Raw genomic sequence first — 15,969 nt, forward strand, 5'->3', positions numbered from 1 at the left:
TACAAGGGACCAGCATTGTTACCATGTGTGATCATATCAACAGAATAGACACCATTCTTTGACTGGTTAAATTTACATCCTTTGGATTTGCCACTCAGCAGGACCTGACAAAAGCAAGCTTAAAACACATTTGTTTGACTGTGCAAGAGGAACAAGCTACCAGATCATATACATGATAGGATTCATCCTCATAGTGGCACTAATTCAGTGTATTATCGACTGCCCAAGACGGATGAAAGTGATGCCCTTTGATACCCTACTTGATCTGAAATTGGGTTCCGCACAACATGAACTGGCCAAATGGTTGGGTGAATTCCTAAAGTTTTGGGCAGGTTTTCCATACAAATGTGAAAGCTTCCTTCACAGTGTACAAATATATCGATAGCAATACAGTGTCCATGTGCTTATTTGACATTACTAGCCCACACACCAGTGTACCATAGAAAGCCGTAGATACCTTTACTGCAGCACTGCTTCACAATGATCTACATTTGTGGCCATTGCATGAATCGGCATCCAGTAAACTTCCCAACTCAGCAGTTTTAAGAACACCACATACGCACAAATAGATAGTGTTACCTCAGATCAGTTAGCTTCAGTTCTAGCAAACAGCCTGTTTGATTCTTTGAGAAATACATCTATCTTCAATGGAAAGACATTGAAACGTCTACAGCTTGTATATTTCATTTGAAATTCTATCTTCTATATGTAAAAGTGCAGCTACAGCTAAGAATTTCCTTATACACCTTAATGGACTGTATCCTACACTCAATCACGTTTGTAATGGAGCAGTCAGATGAGCTGCCTCTCCTTGATGTGCTAGTTGAGAATCACCAAGAGAGTTTGCATCACAAACCTTCTTTCACTGGACAATATACACATGGAATTCCTACAGTTCCAGGCACTATAAGAACAACCTGCTGTCAACCTTGTGAATATCTCCCAAGCCATATGTTCACCATGCATGCTTTATGCTAAATAATCCAGAGTAAAGAATGACACCGCCAAACAACTTGGATTGACAGTCCAACTTGCAACATGGTGCTGTTGCACATACTAGAAGCTACATCAATTAATACACAAGACCCTGCGCTGCTGCTCTGTTTATAGGCAGAAAGAGCATGTAAACACAATGGATCTGTTTCAACTGAACAAAATAGTTGACAGCAATTGTCTGGTTCATTTCAGACGCCTTAAGCAATCTTCTAGGCTGCTTAAGAACTTCAACAAACCGTCAGTGACCTGTCAGCCATTGTTAACTGGATAAGATTTTCCATGGAGAATGCACCAGAATCCACTTGCCACCCAATTAGCACTCTCCTGTCATCTCGTTAAATGTTACATACCCTCTACATTGGTACTTCCTGTGAATTGTCCTGCTTAGCATATGATAAAAGTTTCAGCATTATTTTTTCCACCATGATTTCTGCACCACAGATCTCTTTACAAATTTATATATCTATCACACAAAACTACTTTTTAAAAAATTTGTTCACAGGATATGAGCATTGATGGCTAGTCAGCAGTCCCTAATTGCCCAGGGGGCAGTTAAGAGTTACCCGCATTGACTGTGGGTCTGGAGTCACATGTAGGCCAGACCAGGTAAGGAAGGCAGTTTCCTTCCCTGAAGGACTTTCATGAACCAGATAGGTTTTTCCCAACGATCTGCAACTGATTCATGGTCATCATTACACACCTTAACACCAGAATTCCTGTTAATATTGATTTCAAATCACACCATCTGCCTTTGTGGGATTCAAACCTGGGTCCTGGGTTAACAGAGATAATGAGAACTGCAGATGCTGGAAAATCCAAGATAACAAAGTGTGGGGCTGGATGAACACAGCAGGCCAAGCAGCATCTTAGGAGCACAAAAGCTGACGTTTCGGGCCTAGACCCTTCATCATAAAAGGTTGGGTCGAGGCCCAAAACGTCAGCTTTTGTGCTCCTAAGATGCTGCTTAGCCTGCTATGTTCATCCAGCCCCATACTTTGTTATCCCTGGATTAACAGTTCAGCAATAAAACCACCAGACCATTACCTCCCCATCAGTGGTCTATAAACTGAATAATGTAATTTAGTTGGGCCTTCTTTTGGCTCTTGGCTAGAGTCAAATCAATTGCATCCTTGGCCATTCTAGGACATCCACCTTCCCAAGCACTGCAATGTTCTTCTTGATCAATAGTAGCTTGCTCTCGCACTTCTTCCCTTCCTGCTTTCCTGACCAATTTTTCAATCCAGTATTATTTAAACACCCAATCCTGCCGTGAACTCCACCTACAGGATGATATTGCTGTCTCTACTGATTTGATTGGTCCCAAAGTCAACCATGATTGCAGATTTTTTGCCCAATCTCCTCACGATGCTCTGCAGCCACTCAGTGATATCCTCGATCCTGGCATCAGGAAGGCAACATATCTTCACCGATTTACATTTGTAGTTGCAAAAATGTTTAATCGGTTTCCCTTATTTACCAATTAGCTATCACTACAGTTCTTCTGATCTTCTTTATACCACCCCCGGTAAAATTATATCTCACTTGGTGCTATGTACTTTGTTCTGGCTGCACTCTCAGATGAGCCATCACAGTCATCAGTATTTTGTCAGAAATCACACAATGCCACGTTATTTGAAATCACAAGCTTTCAGAGCTCTGCTCCATCATTACCTGACGAAGGAGCGGCACTCCAAAACACTTGTGATTTCAAATAAACCTGTTGGACTACACCCTGGTGTTGTGTGACTTTTGACTTTGTCTATCCCAGTCCAACACCAGCACCTCCACATCGTCAGTATTTTGAATTGAACATAAAGTGCAGAGCAGGATGCTCTCTGGCAACTTCTGTCCTGCTGCCTGTTCCTTATGGACTGCCTGATGGTCATTCCCTCTTTCTGTACATACTACTGATACAAGTGACTACATCAATAAACATATCGATATCCACACTGTCTCAGGTTCTTGAATGCACCACAGTTATTCTTGCCGCTACTCAAGTTCCAAAGCCCAGAGCTTTAGGTGCTACAATTCACAAACTTCCAGCACATATGGCTTTCCAGGACATGGGAAATGCTCCACATAGCAAAAGACATGCAGGCTCAAAGTTGAGTCAGACATTCTGTTATTAGTTGACCTTGCTACTGCTAAAGAAACCTTTAATAACAAACTTATACAACTATTAACGAATCTTCACCACTACCAATAGATAGCAAAACTGGAATCAATGCGAATTGGGGGTAAACAATTCCAAAGATGTGCAGGTAAGGAGGACTGGCCATGCTGAATTGGCGTAGTGTGCAGGGATGTGCAGATTGGATGGATTAGCCATGGAAAATGCAGGATTATAGAGGGAGGATAGGGACATGGGTCTGGGTGGAATGTTTTTCGGAGGGTCAGTGTTGACTTGATGGGCTGAGTAGCTTGCTTCCCCACTGTCGGGATTTTATGATTCTCCACTGGCTACAGTCAAACGTGGTACATAGGAATATTAACAAAGTGTAGAGCTGGATGAACACAGCAGGCCAAACAGCAAATCTTGGATTCTCCAGCATCTGCAGTTCCCATTAACTCATTGCTGTTGAGTCTGGAGTCACATATAGGCCAGACCAGGTCAGGATGGCAGTTTCCTTCCCTAAAAACCATTAGTGAACCGACTGGAATTTTCCCAACAATCAACAATGCATTCATGGTCATTGTTAGGTTCTTAATCCCAGGTATTTTAATGAATTCAAGTTCCACCATCTGCCATGGTGGGATTCGAACCCAGGCCCTCAGGATGTTATTTGGGTCTCTGGATTAATAGTCCAGCTATAATGCCACTAGGTCATTACCTCCCCTTGTTGGAGAGCAGCCATCTCAGGGGAGCTGGAGGGGAGATCTCAAGAGCAGTGTGTTTGGCCCAACCATCTTCAGCTGCTTCATCAATTACCTTCCTTCCATAAGGTTAAAAGTGGGATGTTCAATGTTGACTGTACAATGTTCAGCAACATTTACAACAACTCATTAGTTACTGAAGCAGTTCATGTTCAAATGCAACAAGATCTGGACAATATCTAGGACTGGACTGACAAGTGGCAAATAACATTTGTGCCACATAAAGGCCAGGCTATCACCATCACCAATAAAAAAAAACCACTGCCCTTGACATTCAATGGTGTTATCATCACTGAATCCCCAACTATCAAAATCCTGGGGGTTACCATTAACCAGAAACTCAACTGGATTCACCACAAACACTGTGGCTACGACAGCAGAACTGCTGCAATTCACTCAATGCTAACTTCCAAAATCCTGCCCATCATCCACAAGGCGCAAGTCAAGAATGTGATTGCATAATCCCCACTTGCCTGGATGGGTGCTGCTTCAACAACATTCAAGAAGCTCGACACCACCCAGGACAACACAGCCCACTTGATTGGCACCATCTACACAAATATAACTCCCTCCATCACTGATGCTCAGTAGCAGCAGTGTGTTCTGTCTACAAGATGCACTGTAAAAATTCACCAAAGATCCTTAACAACACCTTCCAAACAAGTGACCACTTCTATCTAGAAGGACAAGTGCAGCAGATGCAGGTGGCGGTGTTCCCATGTAAGTTCCCCGCCAAGCCACTCATCATTCGGATTTAGAAATATATTATTGTTCCTTCAATGTCACTCAAACAAAATCATGGAATTCCTTCCTGAATGGCATTATGGGTCTACCCCCAGCATATGGGCCTCAGCAGCTCACTACACCTTATCAAAGGCAACTAGCAATGGGAAATAAATGCTGGCCATCTAACAATGCCCACATCTCACAAGTGAATTACAAAAAAATAACAACTGTGCATAAACATGATTAAAACCTTACTTAAAATCACTTCTTTCCTCATATGCACCAAATTCTCACATGAACCAAACTTACTCCTACACAATTCACAATTCACATCTCATATCTTTTTTTTATTCATTCACAGGATGACGGCATTGCTGGCTAGGCCAACATTTATTGGTCATCCCTAGCTGCCCAGAGGGAATAAACCACATTGCTTTGGGTCTGGAGCCACATGTAGGTCAGACCAGGAAAGGATGGCAGTTTCCTTCCCTAAAGGGTATCAGTGAACCAGATGGATTTTTTCGACAATCGGGAATGGATCCATAGTCATCATTAGACACTTAATTTCAGATATTTATTAAATTCAAACTCCACCATCTGCTGTGGCATGTTGAACCCAGGGCCCTAGAACATTACCTGGGTCTCTGGATTAACTGTCCAGCAATAATGCCACTACGCTATTGCCTCCCTTTGATTGTGAGAATACATATTTGATGCTTCACTATTCAAACTGACTCAAAGTACCAAATCTGCAAAGAATGATAACACAGAAATCACGGAGTTCTGCCAGATCTTCTGAAGGGCAATCAAGTTAGTCCCATTACCATATAACTGTACCATACCTGCAATTTGTTTTTTAATCCAATTTTCTTCTACAGAATATTAAAGCAGCATCGATCACCCTTTCACACAGTGTATTCCAACAACTGCAGTAGTTCAACAGTCTCTTTAACAACATCATCTCCAGAGCATTTAGGGATGGCAATAAATACAGCCTAGCCATAAATACCTATATTTCCTTGAACAAGCGAATGGAATAAACTTAACCACTGTATCAAGGTTCTTCCATATGCTGTCTCCGAATCTTTGTCTCCTTTTTGTACAATATCCCAGAAAGCTGCAACCTTTCAGGCAGCACTTTGTACCCAGTTACTTATTGGTGTGAGCATGCACAAACCAAATGTCCTTAATACATTATAATTTCAGTCAACTGGTAATCTAATCCAGGCAATCAGAATTGGAAGTTACAGTTAAGGCAGAATTGGAGTTGTGGATAAGGGATCATACTACAATACTCATCTTTAAGAAGTGTTTTTCCTGAAACCCAAATAATCATTTAAATTGGAAAAAAAAAGCTTCATCTTACCGGATACGATAGATGCTACTGACTCAAGAGATAGATTTCTGCTCAAATAGATGTGGGGCAAGAGTGTGTTGCAGAGTAGAGACATTCACGTGTAGAGTTTCTATCTCCACTGCCAATCTGTACAATTGGCAGACACACAGGTCATTCCTTTATAGAGAGCAACAAAATGGTGAATTCCGCTACGTTAGCTCCTTGAAACCCTCAAATCAGGTACATCAGTCATTTGTAGTCTTATAATAGCATAGGCTTGGCACTGCGGGGAGTAATACCTAACTCAAAGCAAGATGGCTATTGATTTGAAGAACCCAGATAATCTCCATGATATCACAGTCTGTGCTGGCATTCTTTAGGCAAGTGTCCTAATCCAACCATTTTCACTGGATTTAATGATTTTCTCCAAAAAAAGGTATAAGAAGCACGGCGTGGGCAATATTTGGGTTTGTACTGATATGTAGAAAGTAATAGTTCCACCAGCATAGTGCTAAGATAATGACCACGTTGAATAATGTAACTATCTCTATAGATGTAACTATCTAAATAGAAAGCGGGACATAACACCAGCGCTTCGTCGGAGGCTCACTGATGATGTTACCTAGAATGGTGACGAAACGTCTGAAAACTAACCTTCCAGCTCAGCGAGCAAACTCACATCCAGAACCTCAACCTGAGCTACAAATCTTCTCAAAACTCGCTATCTCTGCTTAATATTCAACTGCATTATCATCAACTGTATTACCACACTATCAACATTCCTGGGTTTTATTGATTACAAACAGATCTGGAGCAGCCATATAAACAGATACTAGGAATACCAGAGTGACAAATTCACCTAACTTCTCAAAGACTATAAAGGCACAAATCAGGATTGTAATAGAGATAAAGTGTGGAGCTGGATGAACACAGCAGGCCAAGCAGCATCTTAGGAGCACAAAAGCTGATGTTACGGGCCTAGACCGTTCAGCAGAAAAGGGGAAGGGTTAGGATTGTAATAGAATAAGCTCCACATGCAGTTCTGACAACAAGAAACTGGACACATCCAAGACAAGTAGCTCATTTGACTTGCACCCCTTCACCGCCTTCAATATTTATTCCCTTCACCATTGTAACAGAGGTGTGCCATCCACATGTGATAACTCAAAGCTCCTGAACGGAGTGCTTTCCAAACCTATAACCTCTATCACTGAGAACAAGCAGGATAATACACATAGAAACACCACAACCTGCAAGTGCCCCTTCAACTCTCTTATTCTGATTCAGAAATGCACACTACTTTGAGACTCTACTGGGTTAAAATCTCAGAGCTTCTCTCCTGCACTAAGGGCATCACATGTACAGATTTTAAAAAAACCTCCCAATTGCCCCATTTGTGGGGTTAGTTGAGCTTCCAAGCTTGAACCTCAATAACTTCACACTGACTGTAGAAGTTATCCGATAAGCCAGATATCTAAGCTGAAATGATACAATAAGCTACTACTTCTCTGCAGCTGGCAACAATCACAAAAACATAGTAAGAGAATGGAATGCTTTGCCTGCAACGGTAGTAGATTCGCCAACTTTAGGTACATTTAAGTCGTCATTGTATAAGCATATAGACGTACATGGAACAGTGTAGGTTAGATGGGCTTCAGATCGGTATGACAGGTCAGCACAACATCAAGGGCCGAAGGGCCTGTACTGTGCTGTAATGTTCTATGTTCTATGATCAAATCAGTCAACATGAAATGGCATTACTCTATGTTGCCAGGGCTGGAGGGTTTGATCAATAAAGGAGAGGCTGTACAAATCAGTGTTATTTTCCCTACAGTGTCAGAGGCAGAGGGGTGACCTTATTGAGATTTACAAAATAAGAGGGGCACAGATAGGAGAAATACACAAAGTATTTTCCCATTAGTGGGGGAGTCCAAAAAAGGGCATAGATTTCAGGTGAGAGCAGAAATATTTAAAAGGGATCCAAGGGGTAAATATTTCACGCAGAAAGTGTGGAAGCTGGTACAATTACAATATTTAAAGGCATCCGGATGGGTTGATGTGAAGGGTTTAGAGGGGTATGGGCCAAATGCTGGCGGGGTGGGGGACTATGATTAGTTCTGGATATCTGATCAGCACGGACAGGTTCGACCGCAAGGTCTTTTTCCGTGCTATACATCTCTTCGACTCTGTTGACCTTGAACAAACGCAAAAGGCAATTACGAAACGCATTTTAAAAACCCGGTGAACCGCTTACGTTATGAAACAACCGCATCGCTCGTTCTGAAACGCTGCCCTGTTCAGGGTAACGCCAAGTGCAAAACCCCGGAGAGGTTATACTGCTGTAAAACCTGGCGCATATTCTGTACCGATTGTAACAGCTGAAATGCAAATGGAGACCAAAATGTACGAATTAAAACCACTGAAAGCAATATAACCAGACAAGGACTCCCCTTACCGATTTCCAAGGCTCTGGTCGCTTTACTTTCTCTCTGGCAGGCCAGGGTCCTACCACACACAGTCAAAGGGTGTGCGACTACAAACACTCCAACGTGAATGATTTCAAACAGCCACTGTATTGCCCCCGGATAGGCTACAACTATCACATCCGCCGCTCCACCAATTGGAAAAGAAATTTCATGACCCGCGAATCTCTGCCACTTAGAGGTTTAGTCGATATTGAACACAGCAACGTGAAGGTTACAAGCAACAATTATCATAGAATCCCTACAGTGTGGAATCAGCCCATTCGATCCATCGAGTCCACATCGGCCCTCCTACCCCACCCCGTAACCCCGCATTTTTCCAAGGCTAATCCACCCAGCCTACACATCATTGGACACAATGGACAATTTGGCATAGCCTATCCATTTACCTGCACATCTTTGGAATGTGGGAGAAATTCCACACAAGCACAGGAGAACAATCAAATTTCACACAGTCAGTTGTTCAAGGCTGGGATCAAATCCAAGTCCTTGTCAATGTGAGCCAGCAGTGCCAACCAGTGAGCCACCATGTCACCAGGAAAGTCCATAGCAAACAGGGAACCAATTCATTAGAAAGGCCAGGGATTTCAGACCATTTTGTGCACTGTGCATGGGTCTGTGTGTCGTGTTGTTTCCCTTACAACAGGGGTCCTGCAGCTCCCTCTCTTACCCTTACCTCAATCACTCCAAGTGTGGACACAGCCATTTTCTTCCCCATTACACATTTTTGATTTCCAACATGCTGGAACATGACAGTAAGCACGCCTCCTACAGTGGTTCCCAAATTGCGCCTCTATAAGTCGATAAGCTCCTGAACGTTCACTTCCCATTCCTGGTAGCCCTTCCCTGTATTCCTTTGGCTTCACAATTCCTTCAGTTCATACCCCACCAGTCTACAAGAGTATGCATTTGCTCACCTTTATTCACCCTCCCCCATCCCTGGCATATGAGGTGACCACGCCAATTGCAGTCATATACTGTCTCAGCCCCTAGAAGCCAGGTGCTCTAGATGGTAGATAAACATCCTTCTGCACAAACCCATTCCCATATATGCTTTACTGTATTCCCCCTCACAAATTCAGTTATCCCCATTCACAAATATTAAATACCCTTACCACCCCAACCAGCCTGAAGCTCCCACTCCCAGAAATTAACACGTCAAGTCTCCTTCCTGTAGCAATAGCCTGTTCTCCCACCATGCCCCGCTCTCTCTAGTTTCAGTGGAAAGACATGACAGACTGATCTTGGCCCCACACCCTTAAGTGACCAAACTGATAGCCCAAGAAGAAAAAGATGCAGAACCCTGACTGATGGTTGGACCTGATCCTGACAATTCTGTGTTTCCTGAGCAGAATGCAAATGGAATGGAAACATACCATAATGGTCATGCGAGGTTGGTAAATGTTGGAGGTCATGAGGGTTATCTGCTGCTGAGAATGTGGATTGTCCCTTGAGATGCTGTTTAGTCCTAAGCAACATGGAGATCCTTCAGAATAAGGGGCAACCTGAAGTCACCTGATATCTATTCCAATTTTAATGTTGAAATTTCTTAACATCTAGCTTGTTCAATGGGTGCACCTCCCAGTCGCGAACCATTTAACTCCCCCTCCCATTCCTCAGACGACATGTCCGTCATGGGCCTCCTGCAGTGCCACAATGATGCCACTCGAAAGTTGCAGGAACAGCAACTCATATTCCGCTTGGGAGCCCTGCAGCCCGACGGTATCAATGTGGACTTCACAAGCCTCAAAATCTCCACCCCCCATGCATCCCAAAACCAGCCCAGCTCGTCCCCTACCCCCACTGCATCACAACACCAGCCCAGCTCATCCCTGCCTCCCTAACCTGTTCTTCCTCGCACCTATCCGCTCCTCCCACCTCAAGCCGCACCTCCATTTCCCACCTATCAACCTCATCCTGCTTCCTTGACCTGCCCGTCCTCCCCAGACTGACCTATCCCCTCTCCACCTCCCCACCTATACTCTCCTCTCCACCTATCTTCTCTTCTATCCATCTTCGGTCCGCCTCCCCCCCCTCCCTATTTATTTCAGAACCCTCTCTCCATCCCCCTCTCTGATGAAGGGTCTAGGCCCGAAACATCAGCTTTTGTGCTCCTGAGATGCTGCTTGGCCTGCTGTGTTCATCCAGCTTCACACTTTGTTATCATCAGACATCTTGTTTGATGTTCAAGGCTGGGATCAAATCCAAGTCCTTGTCAATGTGAGCCAGCAGTGCCAACCAGTGAGCCACCATGTCACCTTGTTTGATTCTGCCAAAAATCTCACTGTAGCCTATGTCTCTAAGACACGAATAAGATTCCATCCAATGAAATTACTGTCAATCAGATTCACTTAAATCCGTTGAAGAAGAAAATTTGATATCCTCACGTGAACTTGCCAACGTGCAATGCCAAACTCTTAAATACCTTTTGAAATCTTCAAACATAGCAACTGGTTGTATCCAAACACTACAATCTCTGATAAAAGAATTCAAACTGAATGGATCAGCCAGCATCGAGCAAGCAAATAGAAACAACAGTGGCACAGACAGCCTAGTCAACAATATAATGCTCTCTTGAGTAACTTCTGAGAGCCTTGTAGCAATATTGGGAGTCTCATTCCAGAGACTAATCAAGCAACAGCCAGACATGGTTAAATACCCCATATTTTCCATAATGTTTTGATGATAATGGTTGAATCATAAATTTGGCCAAGATAGAAGGAGTTTTCTTAAAATTAGTATAATGGAATCAACATCTTTTATATTCACCAGAGAAAGCAGGAATTTAACCTCGCATGCACAAGATTGATACTGTGAGGATTAGACGAATGCACCACCTCACCCAGGCTGATCGTACCTGTAGGATTTCTGAGGAAGGATCAGTGGACCGGAAAAGGTAACTCTGAGATCTCTTCACAGAAACTGCCATCCTGCTGAGCTTTCCAGCATCTTCCATTTTTGTTTCTGATTACAACATCCACAGTTCTTTTGGTTTTTATTTATACAGGATTTCAATGCTTGGATAGGAGTAGAATCACTCCAAGTGATGTGTTGGAGGGAAGGCAGAGTCAAAGAGGTCACAGCACTGAAAAAGGCCCTTCAACCCATTGAGTCTATGCTGGTCAAAAATAATCACCGAACTATTCTAATTCCATTTTCCAACATTTGGCTCACAGCCTTGTATGTCTTGGTATCAGAAGTGCACATCTAAACATTATGAGGGTTTCTGCCTCTACCCCCTTACAGGCAAAGAGTTTCAGAAACATCCTCGCATCCTACCTAAACCTCCTGCCCCTTACCCTGGTCACTAATACCTCCATTAAGGTTAAGTTATTTCTTGTCTACCCTATTTATGTCCCTTATATCTCAGTCATGTCTTTATAGATTCCTCTGTTCCAAGGGAAACAACCCCAGACTATATATCTCTTTTCATACTTAAAATTTTCCAGCTCAGGAAATATTCTGGTGAATATCCTTTGCACCCTCTCCAGTGCAGTCACATTCTTTCTATAATGTGCACAACTGCACACAATACCTTATGCCTCAGCTAATGAAGACACATATCACATATGGTTTCATCAACATATTATTTATCTGTACCACAGCCTTAAGGGATCAATGGACATGCACACCAAGGTCTCTTTAATTTTCATGCTTTCCAGGGTCTGGTGGCCATATGTTGCCTATTTTCTTTCCATTTTGTTCTGCCCAAGTGCATCACCTCACATCTCTAATGTCTCTTCTAAAGGTTGACACCCTGATAGGAGAGCGCTTGCTCAGTAATTCACCAGATTGTTAGTTTTGATGTTGTAGTCAAGTTCTGAAGTGGAATTCTAACTTGTATCAGCGATAACGGGAACTGCAGATGCTGTAGAATCCAAGATAATAAAGTGTGAAGCTGGATGAACACAGCAGGCCAAGCAGCATCTCAGGAGCACAAAAGCTGAAGTTTCGGGCCTAGACACTTCATCAGAGAGGGGGATGGGGTGCGGGTTCTGGAATAAATAGGGAGAGAGGGGGAGGCGGACCGAAGATGGAGTGAAAAGAAGATAGGTGGAGAGGAGAGTATAGGTGGGAAAGTAGGGAGGGGATAGGTCAGTCCAGGGAAGACGGACAGGTCAAGGAGGTGGGATGAGGTTAGTAGGTAGGAGATCGAGGTGCGGCTTGGGGTGGGAGGAGGGGATGGGTGAGAGGAAGAACAGGTTAGGGAGGCAGAGACAGGCTGGGCTGGTTTTGGGATGCAGTGGGGGGAGGGGAAGAGCTGGGCTGGTTGTGTGGTGCAGTGGGGGGAGGGGACGAACTGGGCTGGTTTTGGGATGCGGTGGGGGAGGGGGAGATTTTGAAGCTGGTGAAGTCCACATTGATACCATTGGGCTGCAGGGTTCCCCAGCGGAATATGAGTTGCTGTTCCTGCAACCTTCGGGTGGCATCATTGTGACACTGCAGGAGGCCCATGATGGAATGTCAATGTGGACTTCACCAGCTTCAAAATCTCCCGTTCCCCCACCACATCCCAAAACCAGCCCAGTTTGTCCCCTCCCCCCACTGCACCACACAACCAGCCTAGCTCTTCCCCTCACCCCACTGCATCCCAAAACCAGCCCAGCCTGTCTCTGCTTCCCTAACCTGTTCTTCCTCACCCATCCCTTCCTCCCACCCCAAGCTGCACCTCCATTTCCTACCTACTAACCTCATCCCACCTCCTTGACCTGTCCGTCTTCCCTGGACTGACCTATCCCCTCCCTACCTTCCCACCTATACTCTCCTCTCCACCTATTTTCTTTTCTCTCCATCTTCGGTCCGCCTCCCCCCTCTCCCTATTTATTCCAGAACCTGCACCCCATCCCCCTCTCTGATGAAGAGTCTAGGCCCGAAACGTCAGCTTTTGTGCTCCTGAGATGCTGCTTGGCCTGCTGTGTTCATCCAGCTTCACACTTTATTATCTGGAATTCTAACTTGTAGCTTTCTGATTCAGAGACAGATTGCTACCTCATTGCAGTTACACATGCATACAACAGATGTAAGATCAGTGGATTGTTTAGAATCATAAAATCCTTACAGTGTGGAAGCAGGTCATGGGAAATGCACGGTTCCAGGAATATGGAACCGTGCATTTCCCATGGCCAAGCCACCTAACTTGCACATCTTTGGACTGTGGGAGGAAATCGGAGCACCCAGAGGAAACTCATGCAGACACGGGGAGAAATTATGAACTCCACACAGTCGCCTAAGGCTGGAATCAAACCTGGGTCCTTGGCGCAGTGAGGGAGCAGTGCTAACCACTGAGCCTTTGTGTTAGTACATGTAGTCCGGTGGGATTATGAAATAATGGAACAGCACTTCTTTATTCAGTATATTTACTGGCCAATGTGGAAGACCACAGTGCAGGATCTAGTTGTGGGAATGACATAGTTCAAGTAGAGCATGTTTCCTGAGTGAATAATTTAGAAAACTGGTTATGATATCCAGAGTTTTGGAATATTCAGGAGAAGGTTAAAGAAATCTCAATTGTGACAATTCTCAAAAGAAGAGGGTCAATTTGGGTCAAATGAAAATGGATCTGACCAAGGTGGATTGATTCTGTTATCTGTCAATATTTGATGCCAATCGCCATAGGAGACTCTCAAAGCTACAGACTAGATCATTCACATGGGGTAGGTACAGGGTGTGTGTAGAAGGACAGCCAATGCTGGAAATCTCTAGATGAATAAAGATTCAAAGATAAAACTGAAAGAGAAAAAGGAGACAAATGATATTTGTAAATTATCAGCTGAATTTACCTAAATTCAGCCGAATACATAATATAGAGACAAATTAAGAAAGGAAACAAGAGTGGCAAGAGAGTGCATTTGAATAAATAAGTAGTGAAAATAAATCACTTATAATCATATAAATAGCCAAAAGACTTATTAAGAACCAAAGGATATACACTCGTGTTAAAAAAACTTTTAATATCTCAGCCAAGAGAAAGACTATTTTATATGAGAATCCACTAAAGAAGCTATTGTCAGAGTAAGGAAGGTTATTATGCAATTGAATAGAATTTAAAAAATGAGGACTTTAAAAGACTTGAAGCATGTTTGGTGGTGAAATCACAAGGTCCAGATGGGGATGCATCACAGATTGCTGAAGGATGGAAGTGTGGAAATTATAGACCTCTGGCTATAATATTACAAAATCTTCAAATATGAAAATGGTGCTAAGATTGAGAGGATTACAAATACTACACTGGTCAGGACAAATTTCAAAAGTTCACAATTTGAACTACATGCACTGATTGGTTGGTAGTCGACTCTGACTATCTAAGATGTTGCCATAGAGAAAGCAATAGGTTCTCCAAAGTGTGAGAAGTGTAATATCATGGAAAAGTAGGTGAGTGGGTAGTGGGTATTTCTTATGTTTCACTTTTGATTGGCCATGAGGTTTAAATCAAAAGATGATATTGACACAAAAAAAATGTAAAGACACGTACTGAGGATGACAGAAAAAGTCTACAGAGGGATACAGACAGTTCAGGCAAGTGGGCAGAAACTTGGTAGATGGAATATAATGTGGGAAAATGTGCGAATATGCAACTTGGCAGAAGATTTGAGGAGCTGAATATTATTTAAATGAAGGATTTGAGCAAGCATCCAGTTTTAGCCAATAATAATGATAAATGGAACATTTGCCTTCATTTCAAAGGAAATGGAGTTTAAAAGGAGGGAGTTTTGCTGAAACTATACAAGGTTCTAGTCAGGCCACAGCTGAAATACTGGATCTATCCCAGAATACCAAGGGACGTGAGAGAGAAAATTGCTGAGGCCTTGTACTAAATCTTTGTAACTTCTTTAGTCACAGGAAAGGTCTCAGAGGTCAGGAGAACAGCCAATGTTGGTATTTCGTTTAAGAAGGTCAACAGGGATAATCTGGGAAATTACAGGCCAGTGAGCCTTACGTCGGAAATTATTGAAGATTATTCTGGGGACAGGATTTACTCAATTTGGAAAAGTATGAAATGGTTAGCAATAGACAGCATGGCTTTGTGCAGGGAAGGTTATGTCTCACAAATGTGATTGAGATTTTTGAGTAAGTGACAAAGATGATTGATGAGGGTAGGGTGGTGGATGTTGTCTACATGACTTTGGCGAGGCCTTTGACAAGGTTCCTCACGGCAGGGTGATACAGAAGGTGAAGCCACATGGGATCCACTATTAATGTGAATACAGAACTGGTTTGGTCATAGAAAACAGATAGTAGTGGCGGAGGAATGTTTTTCAAGTGTGTTCCACTGGGATCCCTGTTGTTTGTAGTATATTTATATAAATAACTTGGAAAAGAATGAAGGTGGCCAAATTACTAAGTTTGTGGATGTCAGAAGATTGGGGGAGGTATGTGTAGTGAGTTATATTGCCAGATGATACAGCAGGATACTGATAGGTTGCAGACGTGAGCGGAAAAGTGGCAGATGGAATTTAATGCAGACAAATGCAATGCAATGCATTTTGGAAGATCTAATGCAGGGACAAAGTTTTCAGTAAAAAGCAGAACCTTTAGAAGCATCAATATGTAGAG

General features: G+C 43.2%; 1 protein-coding gene across 7 annotated transcripts in view; it reads right to left on the reverse strand.

Annotated features, from left to right (window-relative positions):
- Window positions 1-15,969, reverse strand: part of LOC125454335 (ATP-binding cassette sub-family B member 6-like) — a 221,157-nt gene that overhangs the window by 201,125 nt on the left and 4,063 nt on the right. For 2 of the 7 annotated variants that reach the window (XM_048534995.2, XM_048534990.2), the window contains exon 1: window positions 8,388-8,628. The exons of 2 other annotated variants lie outside the window; for them this stretch is intronic. The gene's annotated coding sequence lies outside the window, so the exon portion shown is untranslated. Of the gene's footprint in view, window positions 1-5,962; window positions 6,031-8,387; window positions 8,631-15,969 lie in introns of those variants that run through there. 3 more of the 7 variants (XM_048534994.2, XM_048534993.2, XM_059647590.1) reach the window with 3 other exon arrangements.

The sequence above is a fragment of the Stegostoma tigrinum genome, chromosome 7, assembly GCF_030684315.1.
Source record: "Stegostoma tigrinum isolate sSteTig4 chromosome 7, sSteTig4.hap1, whole genome shotgun sequence".
In the NCBI taxonomy this organism is placed as follows: Eukaryota; Metazoa; Chordata; class Chondrichthyes; order Orectolobiformes; family Stegostomatidae; genus Stegostoma; species Stegostoma tigrinum.